The 14,455-nt window shown below is 44.8% G+C and overlaps 1 long non-coding RNA gene across 1 annotated transcript; it reads right to left on the bottom strand.

Moving 5' to 3' along the window:
- Positions 1-8,733: 8,733 nt before the first annotated feature.
- LOC112550818 lies at positions 8,734-14,448 on the bottom strand. Its single transcript, XR_003094836.1, has 3 exons — positions 14,258-14,448; positions 12,054-12,215; positions 8,734-9,679 (listed from the first exon to the last, which is right to left on the bottom strand). It is a non-coding gene; the product is annotated as an uncharacterized LOC112550818 (long non-coding RNA).
- Positions 14,449-14,455: the final 7 nt, after the last annotated feature.

Genomic DNA, 14,455 nt, shown 5'->3' with positions numbered 1-14,455 from the left:
ATCCCAAGTGTTTTGTGCAAAATTTCAGTACCTTGTCTATTATCTCAGGCTAATATATAATATATAATTATTATGTGATCAGTATTTTTTAATATCTAGGGAATATATTATTTTTCTGAGAAAGAAAGGAAGAGAATAAGGAAAGAAAGCAGGAAAAGAGAACAGAGAAGAAGGAAGGAAAAGAAAATAAAGAGGCAAGAGAGGTAGTGAAGTATTCAGCACATTTCTGCACCATCTGGACCTGTTGGCATAGCCCCAGTTGGACAGGCTCTCTGGTTTATCCACAGCATGATGTAATCTCCACTATCCAGCTTTGATTTTCTCCCTTCTCTGCATGGCCTCATATCTGGTACATGTCTGGAGTGGGCATTTTGATTTCCTGTTGCTATTTGTGGAGTTTTCCTGGCTGGTCCTCACTAGTTGCTGGTGTGATTTGCATTTCTGAAACTGAGAAATTGAACAACCTTCTGCTATGGTGGAGGACAGCTGGAGACAACTTTGTCTGTCTGTGCCTTTCGCAGAGTGTACGCCGTGGTTTGTATAATACCTTGGGACAGAAAGTGGATGAGCTCCCTGGGTAACACTTGGGACATTGTTGCTAGGCTCTGGAGAAGATTGCACTAACCAAGATTGCAGTTGCTGAGGACCTGTCTCATTCTGTGGCTTTTGTACTTTCCTTGTCTGCTCTTTCTCAGTGCCATAGTGCCTAGGAAAGCACATTTCATTTAATTTAATATCCTTCCTTCAATAGAAGATGAAGGAAAAGGTGACACATGGGGCACATCTACATGTACCCCTCATGGCACAGTAACTGCGCCATCATTTAGTACTTCCTTTAGGAAGTACTAAGTGATGGTGCAGTAACAGCTGCTATTGCGCCATCCTGGCTGGGCACAGTTTTTAGCAGCTGCATCACCTTAGTGATGTGCTATAGCAAGGTAGCTCATTGCTACAGCGATGTAGTGTTGACATGATGGCTTGTGCCCTCTCATGCTACATTGCAGTAGTAACAAGCTACATTGCCATAACATGTCACTATGGCAACATAACATCATATGTAGATGCACCCATGGTGTCAATCCCCCCTAATTTAGTAATTCCAGCATCCTGGGGCCCCAATAACCATAAAGCCATGCCTGCTCTGTAAACCATCAAAGCTTCCCAGGAATGGTGAAAGATGGGAAAGGCTGGATTAATACATTGTTTGATACTGTGCCCAATGTGGCTACTTTAGAGAAAAAGACAGTCTCTGAGGAGAGCTGCTAGTTTTGAGACCATCCTCACTCCAGCCCCTCATTTGGTGCCTCCTCCCCCCGTCTAGGCACTCAGTATCAGAGTGAGTACTGTGAGATCTGATTTTCATTCATTTGGGGTAGTCTGGTCCAGTGGATGGATTTGAGTTTGGATTCTCCTCCATGACTCTGCCAGTGATGCTCAAGGTCTAACCTAGGATGAGTAATTTCTCTTCCCTGGAATTCTGTGTCCTATTTTATAAAATGGAAAGAATTATAGCCTTCTTCCCCCACTACTACCAAGTGGTTTACCATCATTAGGTGAAATGTCCATGAAGATCAGACGTGGGTGTTCTGGAAAATTTTGAATTGGAAAATTTTCCGGAAAAATTTCCAATGCCCTAAGTAGAGTGTAATCTGACTTAGCATTATATTTAGTAAACAAAACTAAAAAGTACCTTCATGTTAATTTTCTGTCCCAATAGCCACAAGTATCTGAACTGAAATATTTGATTAGGAAAAAAATTAAATACAGTGTACTTAATGTGGTTTAAATTAGGCCTGTGCAAATAGGAAACTATTCGATTTGGATTCGACCGATTTGGATGCCTGAGATTCGATTCAGAGATGCGAATCATTTTTCCGAATTGATTCGGCCAAATTGCTTCAGAAAATTCGGAGCCGATTTGGAGATTTGGCCATAAAGTATAACGGGGAATCAATGAAATATCTATAACTTTGTTGTCTGTTGGCTGATTCAGATGAAACTTGCAGGGGTAGTAGCCTCTACTAAGACCATGAAGTCCACCAAGTTTCATGGTCATTGGTGCAGGAGTTTCTGGGAAACTGCACCTCAAAGTCCTGAAAGCAAAACTCATGACATAGGTGACGCTGTGCGTGTGTTAAGGCACAGCGGGGTGAAAACTACAGGGACGGTAGCCCTTGCTGAGGCCATGAAGCCTGCAGGCTTTCAAGGAGAGAAGTGCAGGGGTTTCTGGGAAACTCCACCTCTGCACTTTTACCTGTGCTGCTACATCCCTCCCCCCCTGCCTGTCCCTCACCCCATGATGCCTCCATTTCCATTTTCACTGACTGACTTTCACCAACTGCAGGTACTTTCTTAGCCTGACAAAGGGTTTTTCAACCCAAAAGCTTCCTAAGATATATTTTTCTAACTATTTTGTTTTTTTCATAATAAACATGTAAACATAAAAACACAAGATAAGCCATCACACGCCATGAGTAACATATATCCAACACAACATCTTTACTTCTTGCTGTCAATTCATTTATAAAAAGAAAGGCTCTGTGACAGTTCTGTCTGGGTACCTTTGATGCTTCTGGTGCTATTGGTGTTGAGCCAGCTAAGTTATTTTGACCTGCCGTCATTTACAGTGGTGGACCGGGACCAAGGCTGTAGGGGAGGAGGAGGCCTCATGGGGGCACACTGCTGTGTTGTGCAGAGGCCCCAGTGCCAGGAATTGCGCACCTGACCCCCCACACAGTCCCACAAGCACCCATGTCATGAGTTTTGCCTGCCTGCGGACAGAGGTGCAGAGCCCTAGAGCCCAGACTCTCCCTACACCTATCTCCTTGACAGCTGGCAGGCTTTGTGGCCACAGCAGGCCCTAGCAGGCCTGCAGTTTTCACCCCCCTGTGCCTTAACACACACACAGTGTCACCAATGTCATGAGTTTTGCTTGTTGGCAGTTTGAGGTGAAGTTTCCCAGAATCCCCTGCACCTATCTCCTTGAAACTTGGCAGGCTTTGTGGCCGCAGCAAGCGCTACCACCCCTGCAGTTTTCACCCCACTGTAGCTTAATACACACACATGACATGTTTAAATGTTATATTCAAACAAATTCAAAGCTTTATGTGGAAAGAAATTATTTTTATTGGCATACTTGTAAAAATGTAAAGACAATACAAAATAGCATATACTTCCCTTACACTGTTTGTTTAAATTTAAGGAAAAAACTGAAGGCACTGAAAACTGTTGACACTAATTTTTGCACAGCCAAAGATTGTGCATGATATGCCATGGTTGTCCATTCATCTACTTCAACAGTTTAACTCTTCCACTGAGGTCATTGCGGCACCTCCAGTTTCACTGTCACTATCTGTAGACTCACATGCACTACTTATTCATTCCATTTCAGAATCGGATTGAGGCAAATCTCATAGTTTCATAGTTGGTAGGGTCAGAAGGGACATGAGCAGATCATCAAGTCCGACCCCTGCCATGGCAGGAAAAAATACTGTGGTCAAACGACCCCAGAAATGTGTTTGTCTAACCTCCTCTTAAAGACCCCCAGAGTAGGAGCCAGCACCACTTTGCTTGGAAGTTGGTTCCAGATCCTAGCCGCCCTGACAGTGAAGTAGCGCCTCCTGATGTCTAGCCTGAATCTACCCTCTGCCAGCTTGTGACTGTTATTTCTAGTAACTTCTGGTAGCGCTCAGGGGAACAGGGACTCCCCCAATGTCTGCTTGTCCCCTCTGACTAGTTTGTAAACGGCCACTAGATCCCCCCTCAGCCTTCTCTTGTGGAGGCTGAACAAGTTCAGGTCCCTTAGCCTCTCCTCGTAGGGCCTGCCCTGCTGCCCCCTGATCATGCAAATGGCCCTCCTCTGGACCCGCTCCAAATTGTCCACATCCCTCCTGAAGTGCGGCACCCAGAACTGGATGCAGTACTCCAACTGCAGCCTGACCAATGCCACATAGAGGGGGAGGATCACCTCCTTGGACCTGCTTGAGATGCATCTGTGGATGAATGACAAGGTGCGGTTGGCCTTCCTGACCACATCGCCACACTGTCGGCCCATGTTCATTTTGGCATCAATAATGATTCCAAGATCCTTTTTTGCCTCTGCACTGATGAGAAGGGAGTTCCCCAGTGTGTAGGTATGCTGCTGGTTCTTCCTCCCCAGGTGCAGCACCTTGCACTTGTCAGTGTTGAAACCCATCCTGTTCTCATCCGCCCACCCCTGTAACCTGTCTAGGTCCGATTGCAGCCTATTCCTCCTTTCTAGTGTGCCCACATCCCCCCACATCTTAGTGTCGTCAGCAAATTTGAACAGGGTGCTTCTTACCCCCTTGTCCAAGTCACTGATGAAGATGTTGAACAGTGTGGGTCCAATGACAGAGCCCTGGGGGACTCCACTGCCCACATCCCTCCAGGTCGAAAATGACCCATCCACCACCACTCTCTGGGTGCAGTCCTCCAGCCAGTTAGCAACCCATTTGACTGTGTAGGTGTCGATGCCACAGTCCCCTATTTTTTAAATGAGAATGGGGTGAGAGACAGTGTCGAAGGCCTTCCTAAAATCCAGAAAGACTACGTCCACTGCTACCCCTGCATCTAAGGATTTTGTGACCTGGTCATAGAAGGCCACCAGGTTGATCTGACGGGACCTGCTTCTAATGAATCCATGTTGGTTGCCCCTAAGCATAACCTCCCCTGCTGGCCCCTCATGGACATGCGCCAGGATAATTGTCTCAAAAAGCTTATCCAGGATCGAGGTAAGACTGACTGGCCTATAGTTTCCTGGGTCTTCCTTCCTCCCTTTTTTGAAAATGGGGACCACATTGGCCCTTTTCCAGTCCTCTGGCACCACACCTGAGCACCACAAGTGCTTGTAAAGCCATGCCAGGGGTCCCGCAATGACCTCTGCTAATTCCCTCAGCACTCTGGGGTGGAGATCATCAGGACCAGCTGATTTAAATACGTCCAGCACCTCCAGAAGTTTCCTGACTAGAGCCTCACTGACCCTAGGTCTGGGTGCACCTCCCCTGGGGCCTGAGGGGGTTTGTTGGGGCGGGCTGGTCTGGTCCCTGCTCAGGAAAATGGAGGCAAAGAAATTGTTAAATAGGTTAGCTTTGTCATCTGGTGTGACGACCAGATTTCCTAGCGTGTCTTGCAGAGGCCCCACATTACCCGGTACCTTCTTTTTGCCCCATATGTATTTAAAAAAGGACTTCTTGTTGTCCTTGATCTGGGTAGCTAGTCCCAGTTCCATCTCTGCCTTCCTGACCGCCCCCCTACAGCCCTGAGCAACCGAGGTATAGTCCTCCCTGGTGATGGCCCCTCCCTTCCATTGGGTGTACACCTCCCTTTTAGCTAGGAGACGTTCCCGTATGCTTTTGGTGAGCCATGGGGGCTTTTGTGCCCTCTTGCCTCCTTTGGTCTGTGTTGAGATTACCTCCCTTTGGGCTTGGAGGATCTGATTCAGAACTACTTGAACCACATTCTCTTTTGCTAAAGGATGGTTTTACCAATGAGTCCATGGGCAAGGGCAACTTATCATCATACTGCATCTTCTTCATTAATTGTGCTTCTGACTGATTCTCCAGAAGCAAGAGATTTTGAGAAATAGAAACAAGCTAGTGGTATGTTCATCTGTTAGTCTATTCCTCCTTTTTGTCTTGACTGAGCTGAAAGCCTTCCAGTTCCATCCACAAGAAGTGGAATGCTTAGGATCCTTAGAGCAATCCTGGGCAACAGCTGGATGTTACAGTATCCCTTCCACCATGTAAGAGGAGACATATTCTCTGTTGCCTGCCAAATGATGTCTTTGCTCCAAAGTTTTTCTTTTGCACAGTACTTGGCATTGTCTGTCATCACAGCTATTTCATCAACATTGGGGACATTCTTAGCTACTTCCATAATTGTATCGAGAGCAGTAAAAATTCATCTTCTGATAAATGTCCTCTGTGTTGAGGATCCAAAAGGTTTGCTGCCAGATGAACTGGATGAGAGCAAAACTCAGACCTCTTAGCAAACATTTGTTTTACTTGTTCTTTTTTGGATAGAGGTGAAGAAGGCAAAAGCTCAATTAGATTTTCATTCATTTATCTGAATATCTTTGAAATATTTGAAAGGCTTGGTGTATCACCTTCAAGTTTCTTGATAGCTACTGAAACTGGTAGTAGCAAATTGAATGCTTCTTGAACTCAAACCCAGAACACATCGTTGTTGAGAATCTGCTTCCGAATGTTCACAGGAATAATCTGGAATACTGTGTCATCTAGTGAAGCACGCTGCAAACAGTTCTTTGTGCACAGCAAACTATGTAAACACTTTGTAGCCGAGCCCCATCTAGTTTCTCCTGGCAATAAAAGTGCACTTTCCTTCCCCTGCTTCTCTTTCTGTAATTTCTTCAAAGTCTGATTAGCAACATGATGATTGCTGAATACCTTCACAATCACTTTACAGTTTGCCAATATTGTCTTCATTGTATTCACACCAGAGCAGGGGGGTTGGACTCGATGATCTTTCGAGGTCCCTTCCAGCCCTTGAATTCTATTATTCCATGATTCTATGACTTAAGATATCCTTTGCCAGAATATTCAACCCGTGAGCAAGACAGACAAATACTATTAAATGAGGATACTTTGCCTTTAATATTTGCCATGCAGCTCTCATGTTACTCAAATTATCAGTTGCAAGGGCTTGTACCATGGAGGGACCTGCACTTTCAATCTCTTCAATCAGTAATTTGACAATGTATTCACCTGCATGATGAGAAGATTTGGTAGCAATTGCTTTCAGGAATATTGGTTCAGGCGTTGCTAAGCTTGGGTGATATTGTATTGGCATCCATTCTTTGTTTCTAATTAATTCTATTAAATAATTAATTTTTAGAAATGGAAAATTTCCCACGGGAAAATAAAGCACTGGAAAATTTTCCATTTGGGAACATTTTCAGCCCCACATCTCTGACAGAGATGCAAACTGCTGCTACTGTAGTGGGTCCAATAGGACAGCCCTTATCCCCTTTCCTGCCTTTAAGTCTCAGGAAGTATAAAGATCTTTAAATGTGCAGGAACAGAAAACTTTCTGCACCCTTGGGGCTGAAGAAGAAAGTCCTCCACAGAATAACAGAGCTGCGACCAGTATCTGATTCTACAGCGCTTAAGCTATAGTCCTATACTCCCTAAAGAACTATTAATATCAGCTCTGAATCAAGAGTTATGGGCAGCATTAGGGTAAGCCATTAGGCAATAATATGACAACAGTCTACAGTACTCTCAGCCATGACTTCTTATCCTCCCCACATGCCTTGCTTGTTCTTGCTTTGTCTAGAAATTCAAAGCTGTGGTTGTGGTGTGCATGACCTCTGTGGGGTGAAATTTTAGCTAGCAGGGATTCCACTGGCTGATTAAGAAACTACAATGACTACGTCTGGAGGGAGCAGGGCCTTGATCTCATTACTGGAGAATGCACTGCAGGAGTAGCCTGGGCAGGAGGGTTGAGGCTGTGTTTGGTGGAGCAATGAAGCTGAGCCCTCTTAGGCAAGAGCAATCCTTGTCTGAGTGAGGAGGGGCTGAGGCAGAACCATGGCCTTTTTCGAAATAAATTGACAACAATCTAGCAACAGTCCTGGGAGTCTGCCAGGGATTTTGAGTCATTGCTTTAACCGGTGGCAGCCAACGTAGTCTTACCCTCAGCCCTTCGTGGGCTGAGCCCAAAAGAGGAAAAGCTATCCAGCTACTGGGAGGGCCACCAGAAATAGAAATAATAATAATAATAATAATAATGTTCATAAATTCACTGCCTGCTCCAAAAATAAAATCTGAGGAAAATTCAAGCTGCACAAAAACAAGGGAGAATAGGAGAGGAAAGAGTTGTTGAGAATGAAAGCTAACGCCTGCATGTCAGCTGCAGCTTGGTGAGTCCCATCCAGCTGGCCCCAGTTCAAAGGAACAGTGCCTATTGTCCAAGAGCATTTGCAAAGCTCCACTCAAAACCTCCAGAAAATGAACCCAAGATGCAGGGTGAGATCTTTCATACAAGTAATGAGGACACTGCGTGCACCCTATCTGAAAGGAGAGGAGAAGAGATGAGGGAGGACAAGGCACTAAGCAGAGGAGAAACCAGCTCTGGCAGTTTAAGTGAAAAAGATCACTTGATATGGTTCCCAACAGAGTAAGCAGTGAACGGGTGCAATGAACTTTCAGTTGATATCCCAGAGACAGATATTAATGTACCAGAGCACAAATTGGACGGCTATGTGGAATTTAATAAATTAAGGGTTCCATACTTAGGAGAAGTCTTATGTCCCTTGGAGGTTGGAACAGGAATATTTTGCTGATTATGCCTTTTCCTGTAAATTAGGTATGTGTTTTTCTCTGTCCCCAGATTCAGAGTGGTCCTAGACATGCTAAACCTGTTACTGTTTCCAGTTCAGCTTGAGTACATAACTATTTATGTAGTAAATGAAAGAAGGTTAGAATGACAAACCACTACTGTACAGTTTTTTTTCTAGATCTCAAACAGCCTTTTATTGTTTCTTCATTAACCCTGCCACTACTGACTGTTTTTAGGGGGTTGTATCTTTTTTTTCCTTTTACCCACAGGAATTACTTGTTTCCCCCTGGGATCACTTATCTTAAAATCAAAAGAATACAAGTTAAACAGTAATTAATCTTTATATTCATTAGCAAAATTTATTAATATGGACAGATCCTGCTGTCACTAAAATAAATGTCAAAACTCCCATGACTTCAATGGGCACAGGATTGTGTCCAGTGTTCACAAAATAATCTGTTAGGATGGGACTGCTCCAGGTTGTTCCATTGATCCAGAGCTGAAAGTCTATAAGTACTCAGAGGGTAAGATTTCTGATAGAAGAAAGAGACCAATGGCAGAACAGGATGGAATGGATGGAAACTTATGGGAGGTGAATCCAAACTAGTAACAAGGTGCACATTTTTAAGTGACTGTAATTAACCATCTGAACAATTTACCCTGGGACTGGTAGATTCCTCTTCATGTGAATCTTTACATCTAGGTTGGATGTCTTTCTGAAAGATATGCTATGGCTCAATTCAAGAGTTATTGGTTGAGATTCTACAGGCTGTGTTATGCTAGATGACTAGATGATCACAGTGGTCGCTTTCAGTGTTAAAATATATTAAGCTGTCCACAGTATCCTACTGTAATTCAAAGGCAAGTCTGAAGTAATGTGTCTGGACAATTAGAGGTTTCTGATTTTGGAAAACCTGTGCCTGACCTGATGCTAGAGACAAGAACTTTCTAAGCCATGAGGGGTATTGCTGTCTTCAAAGGAAACAATGATTTTGCTCCCAGGAAAGGGCTTGGGTCCTCACTATTGGGTGAATGAATGCAGGGATCTTTGGGTTTTAGCTTCTTTTGGTAGGTAAGGATATGAGGAGAAAAGCCTGGGAAGGAATTTAGGAGACCACTGCTGTGTGCCTTGTCAGGGAGAAGTCCATCTGATTTGGGAATTCAGATGTAATGTGGGGAGGGAGTTGCAGGCAGGAGGCCTTGGTATATGCAGCCTTAGCACCTCAATCCTGAGCTTCCATCTGGCACCTAATACAGCAGGAGTGTCTGCAGATCAACAGCAGGAACAGCAACCCTCATCTAGGAGGAACATTTCTTCATCTTCTGTTGCTCTCAATTAGCAGAAGAGCCTCTGTTTTAGCTGAGAATGAAATCAGACCCAGTTTTACTCCATAATGCCCCAACAACAAACAGAAGCTTGGCTCAGAAGGATTAACTTGACTTTTCTAGGTTAAGAAGGATTTTTCTCGTCCTCCTGCTTTCTCCAGAGGCTTTAATTTCTCCAGCCCTGACGCTAAGGTGAAAGTGATACCCTCAAAGTTTGAGTTAAAGATTAATTTCCTATCTTCTTTTCAGGGCCCAGACTTTCCACTGAGTTACTGGCAGCAGGTCAGAAAGTTGCATTTCCAGTCGAATCACTTTGAAAGCAGTCCCTTTGCCCAGAAGTATGAACGTCACACATGCACACAGTCGCCTCCCCTTTTGGGTTTGCAGAGACTCCCTCCATGCCACGATGCCTGTGCATATCACATCACCAGAGCCATGAACAGTTTAGCAGCTGGTGAGACCCCATTCAGTCTGCTAGTTACATAACCATGCTGAGGGCAGCTCCCTCTTAGATGGACACTGAAGAATTTTCCAGGTTGGCTTGAGCTCTCTCAAGATTTCGGGTGAAAGCCAACCAAATCAGTTTTTTTCTCTTCTGATCCAGACATTCTCAGTCTAGGGTAGCCCTTAGCAAAGGGCTCAGGGTTAAAAGCTACCAGTAGTGCCTGGTGTTAATGCCTTAGCTTTCTGACCTGAATTCAGAGCAGGGCTGTCTTCCATTTCAAAAGCCTGCTTTTTTCATTGCTTTTCAAGGACAAATGGGCTTAAGGGCAGGATGAGGACTGTTTGTATTTTGCTCGATGGATATTGAAAAAAGTGTTTTGAATAAGACAAGTGAATTTGTTGAGAAAGGGAAAATCTTTCATCTCAAAACCATCTGCCTTTGTCTTCCAGACCAGTGTTCTTATTGCATCCCATAGATCCTTTCTCACATTGTGTAGAATAATAGGAACGTGGGAATTGCCAGACCAGGAATGATCCACCAAATCCAGTCTCTAATATTAGACTGTACCAGATGCTTCAGAGGAAGGTGTAAAGAATCTTGAAGTGGCGCTTATGGAATAAACTGTCCACAGGGGACAATTCTTCCAAAACCCATCTGCTAGTATCTGATTTATGCCCTGAAGCAGGAGGCTGTATAACTTTTAACTTTCCTTTGATCCTAATTAATGTTAGTGCAGCTGTTTTCATTATCCATATGTAAGTCTAATCCTTTTTGAATCTTGTGAGCTCTTGACCTTACTGATACATTATGGCAATGAGATCCACATACTAATTTTTCATTAGGTAAAAAAAAAAGCACCACTTTTTATTTTCTTTTAAATGTGTTGCTTTTCAGTTTCATTGGCTGTCCCCAGGCTCCTGTTTTATAATTCAATGTGACTAGAAATTCCAACTTCCTTTCCTGAGAATGCTCACTATTTTGTTTACCTCCGGCACCTCCCCATTGATATCTTCTCTAAACAGCCCCAGTGTTTGCAATCTCTCCTCATACAAAGCACTCTCTAAGCTTCTCATCATCTAGGTGGTTTGCCTCTGGATTATTTGTGTTCTGCTCTATTCTTTTGGAGGCAAGGTGACCAGACTATACACAATATTCCAGATGACGTTTTATCAGCGGTTCATAGTATGGCATAGTACTATTTTCTGCATTGTTTTCTACCCCTTCCGTTACGTATCTTAGTTGTTAGGTTTTTTGTTTGGGTTTTTTTTTCTGCCTTGACTGCTGCTGTGCATCAAGCAGAAGTTTTCTTTAAGCTGTCTGGGCAGACCTGCCACACACAATTAATGCCATGTGGGGTTTCCAGGGTAGGTTTGTGTGTAGATTTGCAGCTTTGGAGCTGAGCTGCAGCATGCTGCGCAGCAACAGTGCCCACAGATGTGCATCTCTGATTGCTTACCAGCTGGGATGTCTTTGAGAGAATGGAGGAAGGAGCTTTTAGGGCTTTCTTAAAGGGAAAATATCAGGGAGGAGATGGAGATGTAGCACAGTTCAATCTATGTGACACACCTCCTGTAATCTGATAAATTATTAATTAGTTACTTATTAATTATTTTCTCTTTTCATCCCAAATTATTTCACTAATCACACAGCCCCTTTGGCCTGGGGAGCAGTAGCTAGCCAGCATGCTCTGTAATGCAGAAGCAAGGGTAAATTTTGGCTAGCCATATCAAAGCAAATCCCAAGTCTTACCAAAAGTGCTCTAGCATCTCCCTTGGCTGGAGACAAGCCTGTGCTTGCTTGCATAAAATTCACATTATCTGCCCCAACAGGCATAGAAGCTGATAATCAGTTCTCTAGAATACCAGAGGGTCTCTTGAAAAACTTTTGCTGAGGTGCTTAAGCTACTCTAAAGACTCAAGGTGTCTGCATTGACTCAAGTGAGAGATGAAGGACTTTAACTTACTGATGAATTGAGGATATACATCTTCTTCCTCTCAAACCAGTGGCTGGCATTCAGTCTCTGCCAAGACAGTGCCTGAACATATGCTATGGAATGACATACACACATATGCATATGCATATTAGCATTATAGCCAAGTTCTGCACTGATGGGCTGCGGGATATTCTGTTGGTATTAAAACAGTCAATGGTAAAGAATGCTAGGATTTTTGAATAAGCATACATCTTGAGTTCTTAGAGCTTGAGCTAAACACCATGAAGCCCAGGTTCCTACATAACTGAAGTGTGGTTAAATTCCCAAGATCTACGGAGGGATAGGCTCTCTCCCATCTGTCCAAATGTTTTACTTTAAAATAACAAGATTCTGCCCTCTGAAGGATATAGGTCAAGCCCTGCTCTGATTCTTTTACCCCATTAGGCTGCAATGAGTCACAGGCCATGGAAAGAGTTTTGGCCTTTGTTGTGTATGCACTGTATATGCAGTGAAGCAGCTGGAAAGCACAGAGCATTCCTTCTGTCCTTCAGGATGCTGCTGATTGGAGTGGAGATTTCCTTGTCTCTGCAGACTCAGCTAGTTCCTTGCAACAAGCAATCTGGCCATTCTAGCTGTCCCCACAGCACAAAGTGCATAAAGGGCTCATTTGCACTAGAAAAATCTGGCATGCTAACTAGCATTTGAACACTTAGGGCACTTGAATATTCTACACATAAATCCCAGTGGTACTCAGGTGATCACACTACTGTGGTACCTACTCTCACTGATGCCTAGAGCTGTCAGGGCTCTGCCTCCACCCACAGAATCATTTGTCTCATGGAGGGCTTCCAGTTCCTCCAATACCCACAGGCCCCACAGCACAGCCACCATTGCTAATTGTCAGTTCTATTTACACAAAGCAAGTTGAGTCCAGGTGAGGAGATGTTGGTGGACCTGGTGTCCTCTGGGCTATAGCAGGTGCTTTTATTGTCCCTTTTGGGAATACTGGGGAGGCCCAGTCAGAGACTAGAAGCTTTACACATTGGATGTGTTTTTTCCCCTTATTCCTTTTGCTTTTTAAAGTTAAAAAATGAACCCAGCAACCCCCTCCAGGTGCTGGGTGCCTCCCAAGATTCCTCCCCAATGAATGTTAGACATGAAAAGTCGAAGTGTTGTGTTACACAACTGTGCTTCTGGCCACGTGGTTTTGATGTGGTCTGCACTGTGTGTGCAATTTTAACAATATCATACATTCTGTCAGCTGCTTTTTCCATTGGGGTTGTTGGGGGAGGGAAGAGAATACTAAACCTTTGTGTCTATTATTAAGGAGCTGCAAACTGGGAGTGGTGTGTACCATTGCATAAATCAATGGAGCTCCCAGGCTGGGATTTTGTCTTTTTAGATGCTTGTTAAAAAAGACCCAGAGTAACATGGAAGGGTATAGTGTTGAGACCACCTGAAACCACAAAGAGAAAGGGAATCAGATTCTGGTTGCTAGTTAGGTCTGATACGCAAAGGACAGTAGTTCCTGGTAGTTCTGTGACCTGGAGGAAACATTATTTGAGATCCTTTGGGGATCCTAGGAGCTATGAAGTTGGGCTGCAGTTTGAAGAGAAAAGCAATCTGAACTGGACCTCTGGGCCCCCCTTCCCCCTCCTGCATGGATTATTTCATGCCTGTAAATCCCATGCAGTGTCTCCAAGAATAATCCTGGTGGGTTGTTATTATTTTCACTAATGCCCTGGAGAAGAGAAGCACTAAACCTGAGTTAGTGCACTGCTGTGGGTGCTGCCCTGGGAAACAAGGCCTTGAAGTGAGTTTGTGCAAAGAGTGATGAAGAAGAGTGATATTTGTAGCCTTCCTAGGTCAGGCCAGTCAGTCAGGCAGGGAGCCTGGGGACAAAAGCCAAATAACACTATGAGCACCTCCTGTGGCATGGAGCAGTCTGCCGCCAGCCTCGGCACCCAAGTGCTCCCAGGTGCCCTCGCCTGCAGGTTGCCAAAGAAAGACCCTGCTTTTTTTTCCTTTCTTTTTTTTTTTTTAATTGTTCATGTTCCAAGCCCAATCAAGTCCAAATCCATGAGTCAGTCCAGAGCCAAGGGACGACCCTGCGCGAAGCAGAGGGCACCAACCACAGCCCCTCGCCCAGGCTGCTGCAGCAGCAGCTGCGCTCCCTGCTCCAGTCCCCCCATCCTGTGCGTGGGGACCTGCGGGGCTCGCCTGCTTTATCTCACCATGATTCACAGCCCAGACGTCTGGAGCAGGGACATCTGCAGCGAGAGGGGGAAGGAGGCTCCTCCTGGAGCCTGGCCCCGCTCCCGGCACCGAGGCCGGCGTTTCTGCAGGGCTCGACTCGGGGCTGCTGTCCGGGGCCAGCTCTCCCCAGGGCCGGGGCGCAGAGGCGGGCGCACTGCCCGGAGGCCGCGGGGATC

The sequence above is a fragment of the Alligator sinensis genome, unplaced genomic scaffold, assembly GCF_000455745.1.
Source record: "Alligator sinensis unplaced genomic scaffold, ASM45574v1 scaffold592_1, whole genome shotgun sequence".
NCBI lineage: Eukaryota > Metazoa > Chordata > Crocodylia > Alligatoridae > Alligator > Alligator sinensis.
Note: the sequence above shows the minus strand (reverse complement) of the source record. Positions and strands in the feature narration are given on the sequence as shown.